Genomic DNA, 22198 nt, shown 5'->3' on the forward strand with positions numbered 1-22198 from the left:
TAAAGTGAATACGGTATACACTGTAATACAGGTTTTTTGATAGAAGTATCAAGTGAAGGTCTATACGTCAGGTGAAGGTATAAGCGACCAATATAAGTGAGTAACATGTGCAAAACCTAAAAAATAAATACGTATTAATAATGACCTGTAGACAAAAAGTGAATAACATAGTGCCTAATGTGGATTGAAAGTAAGTAGGCAAAGGGTTAAATGGTGCCTATTACCTGAAGAATGAAACACCAATAGGAAAATGATAAGCGCCGGGGTTAGGAGCAAACGACGTTGCAGAGGCAAAGCCCTGAAATGAAGGTGCATGAAATTAGGAAATGGATCAGCACTGGGGGCGAGACGCGCAGCATATTGCTGCAATTACCTGTGTCCGGGTCAGTGAGGAGAAAGCGCGCAGAGCAGCAGGAGGGACGCTGTATCCCTGTGTAACTTCCGGGTATAAATCCCGGCAAGCGATGATGTAATCGCGGTCATGTGAAAGCCAGGGACAAAGGTGCGCATGCGCAGAGGCCGGAAAGGAGAAGTCCGGAGAAAGGGGAGGGGAGGGAGAGAAAGAGGGAAGGCCGTGTATAAAAGCTAAGGAGAAACAGAAAAAAACATAAGACAAGACAGGATTTCTATGGGGAAGACTAATTATAACTAAAGAAACGGCCTATGAACGCCAAAGAGAGAAAAAAAAGAGAAAGGGGGGAAAAAAGGGAAGGGGAAAAAAAGGGGAAAAAAGAAAAAAGGGGGAAAAAAAGAAAATGTGCTGGAGGTAAATGAAAAAAGTCAAGAAATAGAAAACTAAATGGCCACAACATATAAACCAGTAGTGCTAAATCTAGACGTGATATACCATGCATGATGATGATGGTGCCCAGTGCTGTGAATGGTGTCGTGTCAAAGATTCTAAAATAGAAGAAATAATAGATTAAAAACAATGAAAAATTACATCGTAATATCAAAATCAATATATCACCATGGAATACTCTATTCACAAAAAGGATAATATGTCATATTCCCGATTAAGCCCTTTAGGCTCAAGGATGTGGAGTGTGAATATCCAGAATGCTTCCCTTTTTTTAAGTAATTTGGTTCTATTGAGACCTCTCCTACTGGGATCAATTTGTTCCAGAACTTGGAATCTAAGTTGTGAAATATTATGATTCATTTCCTGAAGTGATGTGGGAGGGGTAGGTGGGTTTTCTTACAACGAATGGTGGATTTGTGCTGAGACACCCTATCCCTGACAGGTTGAGTGGTTTCACCAACATAGGCTAGACCACAGGGACACTTTATTAAATGCACAATATATGAGGACTCACATGTGTAGAAGCCCTTAATTTGAAAACCTTAACCTGTGTGAGGATGAAAGACCATGGGACCTTTTTGAATGTTGTTGCATTGCAGGCAACTCAGACAAGGAAAAGTACCTTGTTTTTGTGTCCGCAGGAAGGTCTGTCTCGGTATAAGATTTTTTGAGCCTACATCTGCCTTTACCAATCTGTCCCGTAAATTTTTAGCCCTGCAAAAACATGAGAGGAATGGTAACTTGAATTCTGGGATGGTAGGATAACTCTTTTGTAAGAGATTCCAGTGACGTCTGATGGTAGACTGTACGAGGTTAGAGAAGGGATGAAAGGTGCTGACAAAGGGAATCCGTTTGCCACTAACATTGGTTCTTGTGGATGTACCCCCTTGTCGGGCCTTGGTCAGTGTGACGTAGGATAGCCCCTTGTATGGAATTTGTCCTGCATCTCATTCAATCTAGTGGTTTTTGTAGAATCATCAGAAACAATCCTACTCACCCGTTGGAACTGGGATTTAGGCATAGCCTTTTTAATGGTCGGGAGATGGCAGCTGCTAAAATGTAGTAAGCTGTTTCTATCGGTAGGCTTAGAAAAAAGATCAATGGCTAATGTACCATTGTGCTGTTTGCAGACCAGGGTACCAAGGAAGCTAATACGTTCCATGTCGTATTGTACAGAGAATTTCAATTCCGGCCATATGTTGTTAAGATATTGATCAAAGGTCAATAGTGACTCAATGGGGCCGTCCCAGATGCAAAAAATGTCATCTATGAATCTGCGCCACACGCGCGTATGGACCTGAAATAACGGATGGGAATATACAAAATCATTTTCAAATGATGACATATAAGCAAATCGCATAAGGGGGCGCTACATTTGAGCCCATAGCGGTGCCCTGTTGTTGGACATAGAAAGTGTCCTCTAACATAAAATAGTTCTCTTTGAGGACCAGGTTGAGGAGGTCAGCACAAAATTGCCGAATTTTCGTGTCAGTGCCTGCTTCATTAAGAAGTCTATCAATTGCTAAGAGCCCTTTGTCATGGGTGATCGATGTGTACAGGCTACTAACATCCCAGGTAACCAATACTGAAGATACCGGAAGAGAGCCCAATGTCCTGATAACTTTAAGAAAGTCATTTGTATCCAGGATAAATGACCTGGTCTGTTTGACCATTGGGGTAAGTAGTTTTTCAAGTACTATGGCAAAAGGTGCCAAAATTGAGTCAGTAAGGGCTACTATAGGACGCCCATGTGGTTTGACCAATCGCTTGTGGATTTTCGCCAATAGGTCAAACACCGGAGTGATGGGGTCTGTTTTGACAATAAATTTTTTAAAGTTTTTTGTCTATAGTGCCCTCATGTTCGTGAAGCTCTAGGAGATTTTTTATCTTACAGGCTATTATGGCAAGTGGATTATGCGTTATGACATTATAGACTTCAATGTCACTGAGTTGTCTATAGGCCTCTTCCGACTAGTCAGTCCTATCCATCACCACTATTGCCCCACCCTTCTCAGCTGGTTGAGGGTATGTGCACACGTTCAGGTTTTTTCACATTTTTTTCGCAATAAAAACGCATTACAAACTGCAGACATATGCATCCTATCATTTCGAATGCATTCTGCAATTTTTGTGCACATGATGCGTTTTTTTCTGCAAAAAAAACGCATTGTGGTAAAAAAGCAGCATGTTCATTAATTTTGCTGATTTTCTGCGTTATTCCCGCTATTCTATGCATTTGGGAAAAACGCACAAAAACGCACCAAAAACGCAAAAAAAAATGCATGCAGATTTCTGGCAGAAATGTCCGTTTTTTGTCAGGAAATTTCTGCTAGAAAATCCTGACGTGTGCACATACCCTTAATCACAAGGGTGTTATCAGAGGATAGCTGTTCTAAAGACAATCTTTCACATGGTGTCAAATTGGTATGAAAATGAAATTTCCCAGATTGTACATCCCTGTGAAACCGATCAATATCTCTTTCTACCAAAGAAATAAAGGTCTCAATAGGTGGACTATTTTTAGGAGGCATAAAAGAACTCAAAGTACGTAGACCCAACTCATGGAGACCAAGACGAGGAGGGGTACCCTGTGGTAGAGGGTCCTTAGATGGTAGTTGAGTAGAAAAGTGAACACGCAACCAGAGGTTACGAAATAAACTCTGTAGATCCATATTAAGTTCAAAAGAATTGAACCTAAATGTAGGACAGAAGGACAGGCCCTTTTGTAGTAAAGTCAATTGTGAACAACAATAATTTTTCCTATTGAGTGCCGTGTTTTCCTCTATTATTTTGATAATTTTGAACCTGTTCCTATACTACATAAAGGGCTGGTTATTGTGTCTATGTGCTCCGATCTTGAGAAGGAGGTTGCAGAGGCTCAGGGGGAAGCCTGTTCTGTTTGTCCGTTAGGTAATCTGTTTGTACTAATGAATCTCTGTCTTAGTTCTAACTGAACATCATGATTCGGTCATGGCTGGACATCTTAATAGTAAAGCCACCACAGATTTTTTTACTCTGTGTTTTTGGTGGTCATGGGTATATCAGGATGTTGAGAGGATGTAGCCGCCTGCTGTTTGTGCTCTTTCTAAGACCTCTTATACTTGTCCGTCTGGGTCTTTCCAACCATTGGTTATTCTCAGTAGACATTGGACTCATTATGGATAGATTTCATCACTGATCTACCCGGTGTTTTCCTCTGTTGTTTGTGTGTGCATATTTTGTATTACCTTGTTAGTCTGGTTGATGTATTGCCATACACTACTACTTCCCTATTCCCAGGGCGAGGGGAGGGAGCTGAGGGCAGATTCACGAGCTCAGCAAGGTACATGGCCCCTATGATTTCACCATTAGAAGTATTCCGGGGAACACTGATAGCTACGGCTCTCTTAGTGTTAGTGACAGGGAAGGAGCCCCTGGTCCTGGAATTCCCAACAACAGAGTCGTGATAAGCAGCATGGGTGCCAGGCTGCCCAGAGTCAACAACAAGCTGTTCTCAGTGGAAGGTGTATGGGTGCTCTGTATCCCTCTAACGACGCTTGAGTGATGCCAGTGATCAGTTTGGAGTGCCACCCTGCTGGAAACCCGGTTCTTCAACATCCTCCTCCAAAACTTTCCCTTGTTTGGACCCTTGCGTACCAGGTCGCTGTGGGTACAGGAACCCACTCTTCCGAGCCATATGTGGATGACAGACCTGAAAAAGGTGTGATTCTCCTGCTCCTCTTCCTCCTGTGCCACCACCTCATCCATCATCACCTTAAGGTTTTTTCAAGCAGACACAGAAGTGGGACAGTAATGCTGATTATGGCGTCATCTCTTCAGCTCTGGTCATGTTAGTGGAATATTCAAAGCAGTGCAACATGGCATACACATCTTGCATGGAGGCCCACTTATTCGTGGTGAAGTGGTTTTCCATTGAGCATCTGGTGCAGGCGTGCTGCAGCTGAAACTCCACTATTGCCTGCTGCTGCTCACACCGACTCTCCAGCATATGTAAGGTGGAGTTCCACCTTGTTGGTACATCACATATGAGGTGGTGAGCTGGAAGGCAGAAGTGACGCTTCAGCGCAAACAGGCGAACAGCAGCAGGGAGAGAACACTGAAAGCGTGCACACTGCACCACACTGTGGATCTGTCCCCCAAACAAATTAGTTGCAGAACAGCTTGCTGGCGTTTTCCCCTGACTCTGCTGAAATTGGTGGTGCAGGGCTCGCTGTGACTGGATAAGGACGTGATGGAGGAAGCAGAGTAGGAGGATGCAACATGTACTGAGAAACATCCAGCAATCCTTGGTGGTGGTAGGACAATTGCTGAAACACGTTCTGCCTCTATCCTAGCTGCCACTACATTGACGCAGTGGGCAGTTAGGGAGATGTAACGTCCCTGTCAATGCTTACTGGCCCATTTATCTGTTGTAACACGGACCTTGCCAGTGATGACGTTGCACAATGCACATCTTATCTGGTCAGAAATGTGTGTAGGGCAGAGATTGCTCACCTGGCAAATTAGTGGTGGCAGGGAACAACGTACTGCAGGACAGCCATTGATATCATTTTTTTTAAACTGGCGGTCTCTTCCAGCCGCAATGGCATTTTAACCCCTTCACCCGAAGCTTGTTTTCAACTTCCTGACAGGGCCATTTTTTTCAATTCTGACCACTGCACTGTCACTTTATGAGAATGTTTTCCCGTCACATATTGTACTTTATAACAGTGGTAATATTTCTTCGATATAACTTGCATTTATTTGTGACAAAAATGGAAATTTGGTGAAAATTTTGAAATTTTCATACTTTTAGTTTTTATGCCCTTAAATTTGAGCATCATATCACACAAAATACTTAATAAATAACATTTCCCACATGTCTGCTTTACATCAGCACAAGTTTGGAAACATATTTTTTTTGTTAGGAAGTTATAAGGGTTAAAAGTTGACCAGCGATTTCTCATTTTTACAACAAAATTAGCAAAACCATTTTTTTAGGGACCACCTCACACTTGAAGTGACTTTGAGGGGCCTATATGACAAAAAATGACCCAAAGTGACACCATTCTAAAAACTGCACCCCTCAAGGTACTCAAAACCACATTCAAGAAGTTTATTAACCCTTCAGGTGCTTCACAGGAATTTTTGAAATGTTGACAAAAAAAATGAACATTTAACTTTTTATCACAAAAAATTACTACAGATCCAATTTTGTTTATTTTACTAAGGATACCAAGACAAATTGTACTCCAAACGTTGTACAATTTGTCCTGAGTATGCTGATACCCCATATATGCAGGTAAACCACTGTTTGGCAGCATGGCAGAGCTTGGAAGGGAAGGAGCGCCGTTTGACTTTTGAATGCAAAATTGGCTGGAATTGAGATCGGACACCATGTCACTTTTGGAGAGCCCTTGATGTGCCTGAACAGTGGAACCCCCCCCCCAATTCTAACTCCAGCCCTAACCTCAACACACTCCTAACCCTAATTCCAACCCTAACAATAACCCTAACCACACCCCGAACCTGAACACTCTCCTAACCCCAACCCTAACCACAAACCTAACCCCAACACACCCCTAACCCTAATCCCAATCCTAACCATAACCCTAACCACAAACCCAACCCTAACACACCCCTATCCCTAATTCCAACCCTAACCCTAACTCCAACCCTAATTCCAACCCTAAGGCTAGGGTCACATTGCGTTAGTGCAATCCGTTTAGCGCTAGCGGATTGCGCTAACGCAATGTTTTCTATGGGGCTGCGGTCGGGGTCGCGGTAACGTCCCCGCTCTCGCAGATCCCCGATCTGCGAGAGCGTGGAACGGACCGCGGGCGCGCCTCGGACGCTGCAAGCAGCGTCCGCGGCGCGCCAGGAATCACCGGCGCGTCGCTAGCGCGTGCCGAACATGGCACGCGCTAGTGAAGCGCGTTCCCATTAGCGTGAATGGGCGCGTTAACGGCCGCGTTGCACGGCGTTAATTTCGCCGTGCAACGCTGTCCGTTTAACGCGGTCCCATAACGCAATGGGAACCCAGCCTTACCCTAATCCCAACACTAACCCTAATACCAACCCTAACCCTAACTTTCGCCCCAACCCTAACCCTAACTTTAGCCCCAATCCTAACCCTAATGGGAAAATGGAAATAAATAAATAAAATTTATTTTATTATTTTTCCAAAACTAAGGGGGTGATAAAGGGGGTTTGATTTACTATCTATATCGGTTTTTTATGTTTGACAGCTATCACACACTAAAAGACGCTTTTTATTGCAAAAAATTTAGCATCACCACATTTTGAGAGCTATAATTTATCCATATTTTGGCCCACATCAGTCATGTGAGGTCTTGTTTTTTGCAGGACGAGTTGACGTTTTTATTGGTACCATTTTTGGGCACATGACTTTTTTTATTGCTTTTTATTCTGATTTTTGGGATTCAGAATGAACAAAAACCAGCAATTCATGAATTTTTTTTTTTTATACTATTCCGCGTTTCATAAAATTGATAAGGCAGCTTTATTCTTTGGGTCAGTATGATTAAAGTGATACCTCAATTATATCTTTTGTTGTTTTTTTGGCGCTTTTACTCAATAAAAACTATTTTATAGAAAAAATAATTATTGTTGCATCGCTTTATTCTGAGAGCTATAACTTTTTTATTTTTCTGCTGATGGAACTGTATGGCAGCTTACTTTTTGCGGGATAAGATGACGTTTTCAGAGGTACCATTTTTATTTACATCCGTCTTTTTGATGACGTTTTATTGCACTTTTTGTTCGGAGGTATGGTGATAAAGCATTGTTTTTGCCTCTTTTTTTGTGGCGTTCACTGAAGAAGTTATCTAGTGGGACAGTTTTATAGAGCGAGTCGTTACGGACACGGCGATACCAAATTTGTGCACTTTTATTGTTTTTTTTATTTACATAAATAGATTTATTGGAAAATTATTTTTTTTTCTCTATTTGGGGATTTTTAAAAAAAATATTTGTACACATTCAAATTTTTTTCTTTTTAACTTCATAACATTGTCCCAGGTTGGGACATCACTATATCATGTCAGATCGCTGATCTGACACTTTGCATAGCACAGTGTCTGATCAGCAATCTGACAGCCAGTGTGGGAGGCTTGTTGGCAGCAGGCGCTGACAATCCACCTCACTGAAGGACCCGGAATGACCCTGTGGCCATCTTGGAGCCAGGGATCTCCATGGAGACCACCGGAACAACAGCGGCTTCAGAGGGGCTAAATGCCGATGCTCGGCGCTAGCACCGATCGTGGGCATTGCTGCGGGGTGTCAGCTGTCGCATATAGCTGACACCTGCACCCGATCACTGCGGCGCTCAGAGTTAGGCTGTGGTGATCATGACGCCGTACTAGTACTGCTCTGAGCAGAAATGCAGTTGAAAGTAATTAAGAAATGCTGATATTCAGGCACATTGCTCAAGTGTGGTTAGGGTGGAATGTCCTCTTTTTTTCGAGGGTTTGGGGATGGAGAGCTGAAAACTTTCATGAGACTGTGTAGACATGGTCGGTGCTGCTGCTGGTAGTGGTGATGTTACTGTCACATCCTCTCTTTGCGGTGAGGCAGTTAGCCCTGTTGAATGTGACCGAGAAGAAGAGGCCGAGAGTGCAGAAAAAGGGGGAGCAGGAGGTGTCTCAGATTTGTCATGCTTTTTAAGATATTTTCTCCACTGCACCTCAAGCTTGGATGTGAAATGCCTGATCATCCAGATGGCGCTCAGGTGTAGAATATTTATGACTTACTTCAGGCTCTGATGGCACAGCGTGCAATCAATCTGCAGCTCATCTTCACTACATTGGGTGAAGAAGTCCCATGCCAGGGAGCTCCTTCGAGCTGACTTTTGGGGGCTCATTCCCTTGGCCTGAGGGGCAGTAGCAGATGACGTACTGGCTATGGGACAGCACTGTGGTTTTCCACCCCACTCCCTCGTTTGCTGTGCTGATCGGGAAGTGTGACCACCACCTTCTCTTCCTTTGAACCGCATACATCACTATGAATCCCTTTGATGCATGTGGGGTCGAGGACCCCCCCCGCCTTATCTTCTTGCCAGTCCTGACCCGTGCCCTCCTTGACAGTCGGCACACTGCAGAAAGCTGCAGCAGTTGGGAACTGTGTTTTTCCATCCCCAGAGAAGGGCTGAGTTGGTACACTGACCTTGTGCACTGGCTCTACCACATAATCATCCAACAGAACCAGTGGTTGCCCATCAGTGCACTCAGTCTCTTCGATTTCTGGGGCAGAGCCAGGAGGAAAGGCCATGGAATCCCAGCCAGAGGACTCAACAAACAGCAGAGGAGACTGCTGCATGACTTGGCACTAAGATTGCTTGAATGATTTTCAAGGGAGTGAGGTAGAAGAACGATGACAAAGATCCTTAGATGCCAACTGAACACTTTCTGCAAGGAACTAGGTGGAAGAAAATGTGACGAAGCTGGATGCACGCTCAGTCATCAAATCTAACACCACCTCCACATGTTCTAGCCTCACCAATCGTTCGGCGTGACGGCCTACTAAATAACTCAGAACGTCCTGTCTCCTGTGTGCAACTGAGGAAGGTGTTGCAGTTGAACATGTAACAGGCATATATCGACCACGTCCTCTCTCTTCATCAGCTACACCTTCACCACTAGCAGCACCACGTCCCCTATTTGCTGCTCTAGTCATGTTTTTCCCCCTTAAAAAAATACCTTGTAGGTAAGAGGTTAGAATCGGGAACTCTACGCAAGGCTATTATGCAACAGAGCAACAGGTTTTTAAGGCACAGAGTACAAGTTTTTTTTTCAAAGAGTACAAGCTTTTAATGCAACAGAACAATAGAATGTTTTGCCACAAAGCATAAGGTTTATATGGCACAGAGCAATAGGTTTTTTTGCCACAGATTACAAGTTTTATATGGCACAGAGCAATAGGTTTTTTTCCTACAGAATACATGTTTTATATGGCACAGAGCAATATGATTTTTTTGCCACAGCAACAGGCTTTTATGACACAGACAACAAGACTATTATGGCACAGAGCAACAGACTGTTAAGGCAGTCTAGACAATGCTTGTATGGCACACAGGAACAGGCATTTAGCGCACAAAGCACAAGGCTGATATGACACAGAAGTGAGAACCATGCTGACAGTGCACAAGGAACAGAATGGCGTCGCAACCCTGCCTTTATACAGACAGGATTAAATGGTACGCCAGCCAATCACAGCCATGCCAGTACTTGGCATATGTGGCACCCCAGGAGTTCAGGTACAACAGTAGTGCTGCCTTCCTCTAGGGGAGAATAGTGCTATGCCTGAAAACAAGAGGGATCTCTTTCGCAGGTAAACCTCACACACAGCACCTTCTGAATCCAGGCCAGGAGGGGGACCTCAAAACCCTGTTTTAGGGCAGCTTCCTTGAATAAAGATCCTGGTTTGGAGGAGGAGCTAAGTTAGTCTGGATCAGACAGTCGGGAGAGCAGACAGGAAAGGAGCAGAGGAGAGATTTCAGGGCTCAAGGAGGCTGCAAGTGGGCCTCCAAGGAGCCAAAAGCACAGAAACTTGGTACCGGGAGCCTGAGGCTAGAGTGGAACTGTAGGACACCTAGCAGAACCGGAGGGCACAGAACTACATGTGTAATGCCCAATTTAAGCCTGTGGTACAGCAGCACCCTGGAGTCACTGTGCAGAGACCCCAGAAGGAACGGCTCAAGCTGCCTACCATACAGGTACCTTTCCCAGGACAGGGGAAGGAACCAGGACCTTGTTAAGACATTACAGACAGCAAGGGACTATAGCAAGTGCGCATTGGAAGGCTCCCAACCTGACTTGCCATGGGGATGTCGTTTGTTTCCGGGCTGCCTGGACTCCTAATGTACCTGTTGCCTGTACCCTGGCCTGCCAACTACAGTAAACCAGGTAAAGACTTTACAACTTGTGTCCTTTACTCGGTGACCGGCAAACACCATCATCACCATACACTCTAGGACCCCTGGGGAGCCCGCTTCACCTGTGGGAAGCATCACCATCATTGCTGCAACAACATCCCCCAGAGGACCCCTTTAAAGCAGCGTCGGTCCCCCTATTGACTGAACACCACAGGTAGCGTCACGACAGACTTATTCACAATTCCCCTTTAAAGACCGTTCCCTTTTACAGTGAGTCCCAGGGCCACGGACCAGGTCACAGCCACCATGACATCCCCTTTAATAGCCGAGTACCGAGTACCCTGCCCTGGTGGGCGACTCATCTTTTTGGCGTCACGAACAGGATTTCGTGCCCTAGCATCGCCAGGTACTGTGTGCCAGAGACAGTGACAGTTTGTTTGAAAACCGCCATTGCCACATCGCATGGAGCGCGAGGGGGAGGAGATGTACCTTCGTGGGCGGAGCCAGCCGAAAAGAGCATGAAGAAGGAAAACTGGTGCCGTGCTGCCAGAGGAACGCTGGAAGTGAAGACGCCATGCAGCAGGCCCAGAAGTGAGGATGCTACAAAGTGCTGGACGGAGGGCCGGGAACTGCTGCAGACTGCACACCGGAGGAACCACTACAGACTCCAGAGGAGAGACGCTGGCTTCTACCAGATTGAGGGGGAAAAGCCATGTCTGACCTGGGAGGAGGATTGGCGGTGGTCGCGGCCACAGGCCCCATACCGCTACCAGGTCTTGCAATGTCCGCAGCTCCAATAAGCTGGCCAGACCCAGCCGCAGCTACGGAGCCTATCATGCCGCTGTCCATGCCATATATTCCTGGAGTGGCTTGGCTTCCACAGTATTACAGAGAGTCCCATACCTTAAGTGACTTTAAGGAAAGACTCTGCAGCCTATTTGAAGTCTATCCCCTGACAGAGCATCAAAAAGTTAACATCGTAACTGGCCAACTGATTGGCGCGGCCCTAAGAGAGGTAAAATCCTGGCCAGATATGGAAAAAAGGACTGTGCAGCAGCACCGCTGCAGAGATAAAAATGTAGTTCTTCGGGTGTAAGCAAAGAACACAGGATAGCATACGGGACTATGCCCTTAATCTGCAAGAGGCACTATGGGCCATAAAACAGGTTGATCCTAACAGCGTGCAGGATGGAGATAAACTTTTAAAGGAGCAGTTAATTGAGGGACTCCTGTCCAGCACCCACAGGACCCAGCTGTCATGATCCAGTTCTGAGTTCTTGTCTCTGTACTGGTCATGTGGGAGTTAATCCTCTCTGCCTCACCCTGGAGCTGGCTGTGCTATTTAAGTCCTCTGCAGCCTGGGGGCCAGTGTCAGCTATAGTTCATGCTACACTGTTTGAGCTCCTGACCTGATCCGTTATAGTGTTCCTGTTTGCCTCTGACTGCCTGCACCCGTTTATGACTTGTTCTGACCTTTGGCCTGTACCCCGACTCCGTCTCACGTTTTGGTTACCACGTTCCCGGTAGGTTCTGACGTCTTGCTTGTCCCCGACGATTCTCTGCTCGCCCCTTCTGTACCGCGCCGCTATCTCCGTGTATGACCTTGGCTTGTTTCATGTCCCTTTCATTACCTGTGACACCTGTGTTGTTGCTCAGTTTTTCTGCGCTGTGTGTGCAGCCTCCTTTCCTTAGCCAGCACCCCCTGGTGGAGGTTGCTCTATACTGCACTGCAGCAGCACATTACATTATCGCTGACCTGACATTTAAAGGAGTACCTCTGCCAACCTGACACGGTCCGGTTCGTCATAGATAAGTCCTCCTATTTTGCAAAAACAATCCACATGCTTTTGTTGAATAGGAGGACTTATCTATGACGAACCGGACCGTGTCAGGTTGGCAGAGGTACTCTTAAGTTAGTCAACGTGGTGGGCCCTTGGGAGTAGGGGCTGTGTTATCCCAAGGGGTTACCACGTTCCCGGTAGGTTCTGACGTCTTGCTTGTCCCCGACGATTCTCTGCTCGCCCCTTCTGTACCGCGCCGCTATCTCCGTGTATGACCTTGGCTTGTTTCATGTCCCTTTCATTACCTGTGACACCTGTGTTGTTGCTCAGTTTTTCTGCGCTGTGTGTGCAGCCTCCTTTCCTTAGCCAGCACCCCCTGGTGGAGGTTGCTCTATATTGCACTGCAGCAGCACATTACATTATCGCTGACCTGACATTTAAAGGAGTACCTCTGCCAACCTGACACGGTCCGGTTCGTCATAGATAAGTCCTCCTATTTTGCAAAAACAATCCACATGCTTTTGTTGAATAGGAGGACTTATCTATGACGAACCGGACCGTGTCAGGTTGGCAGAGGTACTCTTAAGTTAGTCAACGTGGTGGGCCCTTGGGAGTAGGGGCTGTGTTATCCCAAGGGGTTACCACGTTCCCGGTAGGTTCTGACGTCTTGCTTGTCCCCGACGATTCTCTGCTCGCCCCTTCTGTACCGCGCCGCTATCTCCGTGTATGACCTTGGCTTGTTTCATGTCCCTTTCATTACCTGTGACACCTGTGTTGTTGCTCAGTTTTGCTGCGCTGTGTGTGCAGCCTCCTTTCCTTAGCCAGCACCCCCTGGTGGAGGTTGCTCTATATTGCACTGCAGTAGCACATTACACCAGCTATGCATCCTGGCCTTGCAAAACCCTGACCTGCACTTTGCGCAATTTAAAGACAGGGCCAACCGGGTGCTACACGAACCTCAGCCCAGCCGCACAGTGCCCCCTAGATGTCCAGCCCTCACGTACCACCAGGAGGTAGCATCATATCCTCAGGTCCCAGTTGAGGCAGACGCACAGATCCTGGATGATGATCCCTCCACAGGACTACGCCCCCAGGTGCAGGAGCTGACTAAAAGCGTAGCTGCACTAGCCCGGACCATGCAGTCCCTACAGGAATCCCCAAAGGAGATCAAGCTAGCTTCCAGACCAGCGACAGAAGAGGATCCCGCCGACCAGAGGAAGAGTGTTATGATTTGGTGGCCTAGGAGCAGCATGAGACGGACTCTGGAGAAGGTGGTCCCTGTACTGACTGCAAACCCTGAACCTAGCAGCGCAACTAGAAGTAGCCGTGGGGGGTACCTAACACTCCTTAGACCCCTTGGCACAGCCTAAGATCTAACTACCCCTAAAGACAGAAACAGGAAACCTATCTTGCCTCAGAGAAAATCCCCAAAGGATAGATAGCCCCCCACAAATATTGACTGTGAGAGGAGAGGGAAATAACATACGCAGATATGAAATCAGATTTTAGCATAGGAGGCCATACTAGCTAAAAAGAAAGAATAGAACAGAGTACTATGCGGTCAGTATAAAAACACTAGAAAATATCCACCGCAGAAAATACGGAACACCACATCTGACTAAAGACATGGGGGGTATATCTGCATCTCCAGAGAAATAGCTAGGCTGCAAAAAATCCTTCACAGTCTAAGCTGGACAAGACAAAAACATGAAAATGCACAGAACTTTAAGGTCCACAGCAGGTGGACAGCAAAAACAAAGACAGGACTTATCTTTGTAGAAAAGCACAGCAAACTGGAGAGACCAGCAGGGAAGAGAATCCTTCCTGAACAATGGACAACTGGCACTGACTAAAGGATCCTGCAAAGCTATATACCCCAGTCAGTTTTGCAATCAGTAGATACACCTGTCCACTCCTGCAGTCCAGGCACAACTGCATTACCCTCTACAACCACCGGAGGGAGCCCAAAAGCTGAATTCACAACAGTACCCCCCCCTTGAGGAGGGGTCACCGAACCCTCACCAGAGCCCCCAGGCGGATCAGGATGAGCCCGATGAAAGGCACGAACCAAATCAATGGCATGGACATCAGAGGCCGAAACCCAAGAATTATCCTCCTGGCCATAACCCTTCCACTTGATAAGGTACTGAAGCTTCTGCCTCGAAAAACGGGAATCCAAAATCTTCTCAACAACATATTCCAACTCCCCATCGACCAATACAGGGGCCGGAGGATCAACAGAGGGAACAACGGGCTCCACATATTTCCGCAACAAAGATCTATGGAAGACATTATGAATAGCAAAAGAGGCCGGAAGCGCCAGGCGAAAGGACACCGGATTAATAATCTCAGAAATCCTATAAGGACCTATAAATCGAGGCTTAAACTTAGGGGAAGAAACCTTCATAGGAACATGACGGGAAGATAACCAAACCAGATCCCAACCCGAAGCCAGGAACCAACACACCGACGACGGTTAGCAAAACGCTGAGCCTCCTCCTGAGACAGCACCAAATTGTCCACCACATAAGCCCAAATCTGCTGCAACCTGTCGACCACAGAATCCACACCAGGAAGGTCAGAAGGCTCAACCTGCCCAGAAGAAAAACGAGGATGAAAACCAAAATTACAAAAAAAAAGGCGAAACCAAAGTAGCCGAACTAGCCCGATTATTAAGGGCAAAGTCGGCCAATGGCAAAAAAGCCACCCAATCATCCTGATCAGCAGACACAAAGCATCTCAAATAGGTCTCCAAGGTCTGATTAGTTCGCTCAGTCTGGCCATTAGTCTGAGGATGAAATGCAGAGGAAAAAGACAAATCAATGCCCAGGTTGGCACAAAAGGCCCGCCAAAACCTGGAAACAAACTGGGAACCTCTGTCGGACACAATATTCTCCGGAATACCATGCAAACGCACCACATGCTGAAAAAACAACGGAACCAAATCAGAAGAAGAAGGCAATTTAGGCAAAGGCACCAAATGAACCATCTTAGAAAATCGGTCACAGACAACCCAGATAACCGACATTCTTTGGGAAACAGGAAGATCGGAAATAAAATCCATAGAAATATGCGTCCAAGGTCTCTCAGGGACCGGCAATGGCAAAAGCAACCCACTAGCGCGGGAACAGCAAGGCTTAGCCCGCGCACAAATCCCACAGGACTGCACAAAAGAACGCACATCCCGTGACAAAGAAGGCCACCAAAAGGACCTACTAACCAAATCTTTGGTACCAAAAATCCCAGGATGGCCAGCCAACACAGAACAATGAACCTCAGAAATCACTTTACTAGTCCATCTATCAGGAACAAACAGTTTCCCCACAGGACAGCGGTCAGGCTTATCAGCCTGAAATTCCTGAAGAACCCGTCGCAAATCAGGGGAGATGGCAGAAAGAATCACCCCTTCCTTCAAAATGCCGACCGGCTCAAGAATCCCAGGGGAATCAGGAAAAAAACTCCTAGAGAGGGCATCCGCCTTAACATTCTTAGTACCAGGAATGTACGAGACCACAAAATCAAAACGGAGAAAAACAGGGACCATCGAGCCTGTCTAGGATTCAGCCGTTTGGCAGACTCGAGGTAAATCAGATTCTTATGATCGGTCAGGACCACAATACGATGCTTGGCCCCCTCAAGCCAATGTCGCCACTCCTCAAATGGCCACTTCATAGCCAACAACTCCCGATTGCCGACATCATAATTGCGTTCCGCAGGTGAAAACTTCCGAGAAAAGAAGGCACACGGTTTCATCAAGGAACCATCAGAATACCTCTGAGACAAAACGGCCCCTGCCCCAATCTCAGACGCGTCAACCTCAACCTGAAATGGAAGAGAAACATCTGGCTGACGCAACACAGGGGCAGAAGTAAATCGGCGTTTAAGCTCCTGAAAGGCAGAAACAGCCACGGAGGACCAATTCGTCACATCAGCGCCTTTCTTGGTCAAATTGGTTAGAGGTTTAACCACACTGGAGAAGTTGGCAATGAAACGACGATAAAAATTAGCAAAGCCCAAGAATTTCTGAAGGCTCTTCACAGATGTGGGCTGAATCCAATCATGAATGGCCTGAACCTTAACCGGATCCATTTCTATAGATGAGGGAGAAAAAATGAAACCTAAAAAAGAAACCTTCTGCACTCCAAAGAAGCACTTTGACCCCTTCACAAATAAAGCATTATTACGGAGGATCTGAAATACCATCCTGACCTGTTTCACATGAGACTCCCAATCATTGGAAAAAATCAAAATATCATCCAAATATACAACCATGAATTTATCAAGATAACTCCGAAAGATATCATGCATGAAGGATTGGAACACAGATGGGGCATTAGAGAGTCCGAATGGCATCACAAGGTATTCAAAATGGCCTTCGGGCGTATTAAATGCAGTTTTCCATTCGTCACCCTGCTTGATACGAATAAGATTATATGCCCCTCGAAGGTCAATCTTAGTAAACCAGCTAGACCCCTTAATCCTAGCAAACAAATCAGTAAGCAAAGGCAAGGGGTATTGAAATTTAACCGTGATCTTATTCAAGAGGCGATAATCAATACAGGGTCTCAAGGAGCCATCCTTCTTGGCAACAAAAAAGAACCCCGCTCCCAACGGTGAAGAAGATGGCCGAATATGCCCTTTCTCCAAAGACTCCTTAATATAGCTCCGCATGGCGGTATGTTCAGGCACAGACAGGTTGAAAAGTCGGCCCTTAGGGAACTTACAACCTGGAATCAAGTCAATAGCACAGTCACAGTCCCTATGCGGTGGAAGGGAACTGGATTTAGGCTCATCGAATACATCATGGAAGTCAGACAAAAACTCAGGAACTTCAGAAGAGGGGGAAGAGGAAATTGACATCAAAGGAACCTGATCATGAACCCCCTGACAACCCCAACTAGTCACAGACATGGATTTCCAATCTAACACCGGATTATGTAGCTGCAACCATGGAAAACCCAGCACAATATCATCATGCAAATTATGCAACACCAGAAAACGACACTCTTCCTGATGGGCTGGCACCATGCGCATGGTCAGCTGTGTCCAAAACTGAGGTTTATTTTTAGCCAATGGTGTAGCATCTATGCCCCTCAAAGGAATAGGGTTCTGCAAAGGCTGCAAGGGAAAACCACAACGTCTGGCAAATTCTAAGTCCATTAAGTTCAGAGCGGCGCCTGAATCCACAAATGCCATGACAGAAAATGATGATAATAAACAGATCAAGGTCACGGATAACAGAAATTTAGGTTGTATAGTACTGATGGCAACAGAACTAGCGATTCTCTTAGTACGCTTAGGGCAATCAGAAATAACATAAGCAGAATCGCCGCAGTAAAAACACAACCTATTCTGACGCCTGAATGTTTGACGTTCAGCTCTAGACAAAATCCTATCACACTGCATAGGCTCAGGGCTCCGCTCAGAGGGCAACACCACAGTGTGCACAACTCTGCGCTCGCGCAAGCGCCGATCAATCTGAATGGCCAGAGACATAGAATCACTCAGACCAGCAGGCGTGGGGAACCCCACCATAACATCTTTAACGGATTCAGAAAGACCCTTTCTGAAAATTGCCGCCAAGGCATCCTCATTCCATTTAGTCAGTACAGACCATTTTCTAAATTTCTGGCAATACAATTCTGCCGCTTCTTGACCTTGACACAGGGCTAACAAGATTTTCTCAGCCTGATCCACTGAATTAGGCTCATCATACAACAACCCCAATGCCTGAAAGAATGAATCAACATTAAGCAAAGCAGGATTGCCAGATTCCAGGGAAAATGCCCAATCCTGTGGGTCACCACGCAGCAGAGATATGATGATTTTAACCTGCTGAATAGGATCACCAGAAGACCGGGGTCTTAATGCAAAAAACAGTTTACAGTTATTTTTGAAACTCAAAAATTTGGATCTGTCACCAAAGAATAAATCAGGAGTGGGAATCTTAGGTTCTAAGGCAGGAGTTTGAACAATAAAATCTGAAATGCCCTGTACCCTAGCAGCAAGCTGATCCACCCGAGAAACTAACTCCTGAACATTCATGTTAATACTAGACTCCGTAGCCACCCAGAGGTAAAGAGGGAGGAAAATACCAAACAGGCTAAGGAGAAAAAAAAATGGCTCAAAAGCTTCCCGCCCTTCTTCTGAGATGCAATTAACTCATTGTTGGCCAGTTGTACTGTTATGATCTGGTGGCCTAGGAGCAGCATCAGATGGACTCTGGAGAAGGTGGTCCCTGTGCTGACCGCAAACCCTGAACCTAGCAGCACAACTAGAAGTAGCCGTGGGGGGTACCTAACACTCCCTAGACCCCTCGGCACAGCCTAAGATCTAACTACCCCTAAAGACAGAAACAGGAAACCTATCTTGCCTCAGAGAAAATCCCCAAAGGATAGATAGCCCCCCACAAATATTGACTGTGAGAGGAGAGGGAAATAACATACGCAGATATGAAATCAGATTTTAGCATAGGAGGCCATACTAGCTAAAAAGAAAGAATAGAACAGAGTACTATGCGGTCAGTATAAAAACACTAGAAAATATCCACCGCAGAAAATACGGAACACCACATCTGACTAAAGACATGGGGGGTATATCTGCATCTCCAGAGAAATAGCTAGGCTGCAAAAAATCCTTCACAGTCTAAGCTGGACAAGACAAAAACATGAAAATGCACAGAACTTTAAGGTCCACAGCAGGTGGACAGCAAAAACAAAGCCAGGACTTATCTTTGTAGAAAAGCACAGCAAACTTGAGAGACCAGCAGGGAAGAGAATCCTTCCAGAACAATGGACAACTGGCACTGACTAAAGGATCCTGCAAAGCTATATACCCCAGTCAGTTTTGCAATCAGTAGATACACCTGTCCACTCCTGCAGTCATTTAAACGAGCGACCCCTGGGGCAGAGGGCCAACCTCCAGGAGTAGGATGACCAGGCCCACAAAACTGGTGAGCAAAGTACGTCGGCGGATGACCAGTCCTCCCCATTGTGATTGACGGCATCCCGATGAACGCTTTATTGGACACGGGCTCTCAGGTTACAACTATGCCTTACATTCTTTATAAATGTTATTGGTCTGACACAGACATTACCCGTGGCCAAGATAGTGATCTAACAATAGTAGCCAATAATGGTCAGCTTTTGCCACAGATGGGGTACAAGGAAGTCACCATTAAGGTGGGGCGGGTAGAATAAAAGGCCCAAAGAATGGTGATTCTTGATATTGACCGACGTGAATGTAACCCTAAGATAACCATTGGTACTAATGTTATTGAAAATTTTTTTGCCGAGATTATTGTCTTGTTACAACAGGTGGCTGAAACTGCTGGTTCCAGTGTGCAGAGTCCTGCAGAAAGAAATGAGAACCCTGGTACAGAGACAGCAGGTAGAACTATCTGGTGGAGAAATTGGCAGAAGTAGAGTAAACAATCACTGCACACTTCAGTTCAAGAGAATTGCTTCAGGTGAATAATTTATTAGAGTATGGTGAAGAAGGTGAAACGACAGGCAAGTAACGTTTCGGCCAACCAGTGGCCTTGATCACAATATTGCCTTTTGGCGGTTTGTTTCTATAAACAAACGTATCGTGTTTTTGGAAAAATCAAATGAGAAATTGGCAAGGCCTTTTCCACATAGGGGAAATGTATGGCCAATGGTCCAAACAGAGAGCGTCAAGGTAGGTGTATATACAATGCATAGCCAGAAGAGGATTTGCCGTATAGGGTTGAGCCAGCTGGGACCAAGATAGATAGAAGTAACAGCGCTGTATGTGCTTACTTGCCCGGAAAAATAGGCACCTATAAATCCGTTGGTGGCACAGCGGGGATCGCAATCCAGGCCCTGGGAGCCAGCGTTGGTGGCTAAGTGGAAGGAGCTGACACAGCGTGTGTCCTAGCAGGGGAGCGGGTTTGTGCATGTGCAGCGCCCCAGAGTCCTGGTCGTTGCAGTAATGTTATTCTTCCACCAGGGGGAGTGATGTTACGTCTGAAGGCAATGAAGGAGATCTTCTGTCCAGGTATCACAACCACAAAACACACTTCACACTCCAGGCCGCCAGGGGGAGCCATGCTTCTATCTATTAGGGCACTCCTCACAATTAGATAAAACTGGTAGTCTGGACAGAAAGTGAGAACGAGGAGAGGAGAGCAGACGGAGGTCTGTGGGAGAACGAGGGTTCACGGAGCTGCGCCTGCCCCACGTGCGGCAGCATCCAAAGAAAGAGACATTGAAAGGAATTGTGTTGCAGTGAGTGAGAAATGAAGTCATAGCAAAAGGAGAGGAACATCGGGGGAGACCAGCTAGAAGCAGGCTGCCTCCTTCTGAAGCGGAGTACCGGTTGCCAGAACACAGAGGGAGTAAGGATCTCTATGCTTTACTTCAGAGACTGGCAGGACAGTTGATTCCACGTTGGATGCCCGACCATATACCCAGGAGGCATGATGGCAACTTGTGGGGCTGGGGCGTCTCTAGGTTCCCTATAAAAAGCCTCAGGGCATCAGTCACGGGTTTGTCCTACCCGTCAGGGGGACAGAGAGAAAGAGACTTAACACCTACGATAGTTGAGAGGACCTCACCGAGGATCTCAGCAGGGAGGTACTACAACACTCAGGCGCTAGTGGAAGGCTATTGAATTGCACCTGGATAAGGGTACTCTGGATTTGCCTTCAGACCGGCCGGACTCTGCCTACCCTGTGGTCCCTACCCTGGACTGTGGATGCTGAAGCCTTCAGTAAAGAGACTGAAACCTTGTGTCCTCGTTATTCACTGCGCCTTACATCATCCACCATCTACACTCTGGGAAGCCCTGGGGACACACTTCACCTGTGGGAAGGTATACCATCTAGTTGCCATAACATCACCCCAGCGGAGCCCTAAGCAGCGTCGGTCACCCTGACCGAATACCACAGGTGGCGTCACGAACATTATCCCTTTAATGACCTTTCCCCCAAAGAACCTGGCTCACATGAGGACCGCCCCAGGAAAGGAAGACCAAGAGTCACCTCTGCTTCTGAGATTAAGTTTATCTGAGTCACCAGCCTCAGAAATCGCAGAACAGCTGCTCAGATTAGAGACCAGGTCAATGCCACACAGAGTTCTAGCAGCAGACACATCTCTACAACAACTGTTAAGAGGAGACTTTGCAGCGGGCCTTCATGTTCAAATAGCTGCTAGGAAACCACAGCTAAGGGCAGGCAACAAGCAGAAGAGACTTGTTTGGGCTAAAGAACACAAGGACTGGACATTAGACCAGTGGAAATCTGTGCTTTGGTCTGATGAGTCCAAATTTGAGATCTTTGGTTCCAACCACCATGTCTTTGTGTAAAGCATAAAAGATGAATGGATGGACTCTACATGCCTTGTTCCCATGTGAAACATGGAGGAGGAGGTGTGATGGTGTGGGGGTGCTTTTCTGGTGACACTGTTGGGGATTTATTCAAAATTGAAGGCATACTGAACCAGAATGGCTACCACAGCATCTTGCAGCATGCTATTCCTTTTGGTTTGCGTTTAGTTGGACCATCATTTATTTTTCAACAGGACAATGACCCCAACCCCAAACACACCTCCAGGCTGTGTAAGGGCTATTTGACTAAGAAGGAGAGTGATGGGGTGCTACGCCAGATGACCTGGCCGCCACAGTCACCAGACCTGAACCCAATCAAGATGGTTTGGAGTGAGCTGGACCGCAGAGTGAAGGCAAAAGGGCCAACAAGTGCTAAGCATCTCTGGGAACTCCTTC

The 22198-nt window shown here is 46.4% G+C and overlaps 1 protein-coding gene across 1 annotated transcript in view; it reads right to left on the minus strand.

Annotated features, from left to right (window-relative positions):
- Positions 1-203: 203 nt before the first annotated feature.
- B3GNTL1 (UDP-GlcNAc:betaGal beta-1,3-N-acetylglucosaminyltransferase like 1) overlaps positions 204-22198 on the minus strand; it is a 292250-nt gene continuing 270255 nt past the window's right edge. Inside the window, exons 14-15 of the transcript XR_011318300.1 lie at positions 848-900; positions 204-585 (exon numbers count right to left, since the gene is read on the minus strand). The gene's annotated coding sequence lies outside the window, so the exon portion shown is untranslated. The remainder of the gene's footprint in view (positions 586-847; positions 901-22198) is intronic.

The sequence above is a fragment of the Ranitomeya imitator genome, chromosome 2 (assembly GCF_032444005.1).
Source record: "Ranitomeya imitator isolate aRanImi1 chromosome 2, aRanImi1.pri, whole genome shotgun sequence".
Classification (NCBI taxonomy): Eukaryota; Metazoa; Chordata; class Amphibia; order Anura; family Dendrobatidae; genus Ranitomeya; species Ranitomeya imitator.